Source organism: Humulus lupulus, chromosome 9, assembly GCF_963169125.1.
Source record: "Humulus lupulus chromosome 9, drHumLupu1.1, whole genome shotgun sequence".
NCBI lineage: Eukaryota > Viridiplantae > Streptophyta > Magnoliopsida > Rosales > Cannabaceae > Humulus > Humulus lupulus.
This window is the reverse complement of record NC_084801.1, coordinates 152,968,769-152,971,799: the sequence shown is the minus strand read 5'-3', so window position 1 is coordinate 152,971,799 and position 3,031 is coordinate 152,968,769. Positions and strand designations below refer to the sequence as shown.

At 33.8% G+C, this 3,031-nt stretch overlaps 1 non-coding gene across 1 annotated transcript; it reads left to right on the top strand.

The window, feature by feature from the left end:
• The first annotated feature begins 1,846 nt into the window (after window positions 1-1,846).
• LOC133802810 (small nucleolar RNA R71) lies at window positions 1,847-1,953 on the top strand. Its single transcript, XR_009877556.1, has one exon. It is a non-coding gene; the product is annotated as a small nucleolar RNA R71 (small nucleolar RNA).
• Window positions 1,954-3,031: the final 1,078 nt, after the last annotated feature.

Sequence of the window (3,031 nt, the reverse complement as noted above, 5' to 3'; positions counted from 1 at the left end):
GTGCAAAACCGTGTTTAAAATATTAGCGTATGCCGATATATCACAGCTTTAGGGGCTGACATATTGCCGAAGGTTGATATGGAAAACACGTCGACTGCGCACGAACGAAACCACGAATGCTCGGGACATAGGGGTAGGCGATATATCATCTATGGAAGGCGATATATCGACTCTTTTAGGGTATTTTTGAAACTTCATGGAACCGAATTAAAAGTAGCCTTTATTTTTTATATTTTCTCCTGAATATTTTTGACCGAGTTATGGGCATCTGTTGAATAGAAAATTCAAATTTATTCAATTATTATTCATTTATTTGTTCTTTTTAAAGGGGTTAGTTTCACTCCTCAAACTTTATAATTAGGACCTTTCACTTAGCTATTTCATTCATCATTCAAGCATTCTCTAGAGCCTCCAAGCTGCTAAGTTCATTCTAGAGAGAAAGCACTAGGGTTTTGGGATTAAAAGCTTTCCAATCTAAGCTTTTCTAAACACTTGGAAGTAAGATAGAGTGACATTTCAGCATTGAGGTGTAGATCGAAGTTCTAGTCTATACAAGGTGTTTGAGTTTCTTGAAACTTATGGTTTTTGGTAAGTTACTATCTTGATGGTTTAGATCTTCTTTTCATCTCCATTTCTTTATAAACTTATGATTCTTACTGTTTGGTTTTAGGAGTTTTCCAATCCCGTTCTTGCCTCCAATATCCCGATTTTTAGTAAGAAAAATAGGTTAGATTGTATGTGTCATGATAGGTTTATATACTATGTTATGTTTATGTGCTATGTATATATATGTATATGTTTTATGTTGTAGTCACTTGGGAAATATAGTTGCTTAGATAGCAAATGAATCCCAAGATTTTTATCATTATCGTAGATTAGAGTTATGATTAAACCTACCTTGATTAGTAGACAGAGGTCCTAGATAGTTTTATCAAATACTACGGTAATGAGTTAATGGCCATTAATATTGTAGTCCTATGTTTATATTATATACGTTTTTACGTCATATGTTTTATAGTATATATATTTTTTTAGTCTTATGATTTATGATATGTTTTAGTAGATTTTTTTTGCTGGGCATTAGGCTCATTCCTTTTATTTTAGATGGTGCAGGAAAATAAGTTTGGAAGGCGGGATGGATTCATGGTAGCTTTGGCATGTGTATTGGGAAAGGACTGAATGGATGGAATGCTGGAAAAGATCGATGATGAAGTTTATATTTTGAGTCTTTCTAGTTTATGTATTTATTTTTTCGCATTTAGTATTTGATCAATTAATTAAAGGTTTTGTTTCTTTACGATTTTATGTAATAACAATGGGATCCCGTATTTTGGATTTTTATAATAAAGTTCTATTATCCTATGTATGTATTTCAAAATAGTAACTATGCTTAATAGTTTTAATGGTGCGAGGTCTTAGAATTAGTCGGGGCATTACATTGCCAATAACATGTGCTTGTTCCCAGGGCATATTATTCACATCAGTTGAGCAACTAGCTGCGCTCGGACTTTGTTCGTAAGCATGTGGTACCCCACAAATCTCACAACTTATAACATTTCGTACTTGCATTGCTTTTGCGGCGATATTAGTTTGCTGCAATTTCTTAGTTAGAGATGCCACTTGAGCAGTCAATAGCGCAATTGGATCAACTTCTAATACTCTTGCTACTTTCTTATTCTCATGCTTATTAGGCCAATTATAGTTATTCATGACCATCTTTTCCAATAATTCACATGCTTCATTAGCATTTTTTCTCATAAACGCTCCTCCTGATGCTGCATCTATAATTGTCCTTGTTTTTCCCCCCAAACCATTATAAAAAGTATGAACTAGTAGCCACTTCTCTATTCCATGATGTGGGCATTTCCTTTGCAACTCTTTAAATCGTTCACATGCATCATATAAAGACTCCCCATACAGTTGATGGAAATTATTAATCTCTCCTCTTATTCTGGCTGACTTGGCAGGAGGTAAATATTTACCAAGGAATTTCTGAGCCAAATCTTCCTAAGTTAGTATATAGTTGGCTTGTAATGAATTCAACCAACTCTTAGCTCTGTCCCTTAGTGAAAATGGGAATAATCTCAATCTTACAGCATCATTACTCATCCCATTCATTTTGAATATCGCACACAACTCTAAAATGTTTGTGATATGGAGATTTGGATCCTCATTTTGTAACCCCCCCCTCCCCCCCCCCCCCCCCCCCCAAAAAAAAATTGTACACAGTTCTGCACCATCCAAATAATTGAGGGGTTTATCTCAAAACTATTTGCTTCAAAGGTTGGAGGAGGAATGCTTGAATGTATTCCCGAACAGTAGGGAGTACATAGTTCCTTAATGGCGGATCGACTTCAACTGCATTACCCATATTTGCATTGTTGTTGACAACATTATTTACGTTCTCAGCCATGGTGAAATATAACATTTTCTTTATCTTGCGATTCTTTTTGCACGTTCTCTCAATTTCAAGATCTATTGGTATAATTTCCTTTTGTCTACTTCCTCGCATATACAAACAATTCCTGAAACACAATACAACCTTGATCCGAGTAAGTGTAAAGCATTAAAAATACTAAATTAGAACAAATAACAATTAACTTTGGTATTGGAAATTAAGTCCCCGGCAACGGTGCCAAAAACTTGACCGCGAAAAGATATATACGCAAGTGCACACAATCGATTCATCAACAAAGACTATCTTCCAAGTACCACTAATTGTTCTTTTAATTTCTATTTGGCAATCAAAATTTAGATGAATTTAATTTTAAAATTATAAAAGAAAACTAAGAACAAGAATCATTAATTAAAAGATTTAAATCACTACTAAAAAGACCTAGGGTGTTAATTTCATCAACTTGTCAATTTACTAATTTTATTAATAAATTACAATAGCAGGTTAACATAATTCGATTCCTATTCTATTTCAAGATATAAGATCTCAACCTATATGCAAGTTTTCTACATCTCTGTGATAAACTTAAACATATAGAAGGCATTAAGCATGGAAAACTAATTACTACACAAGTCA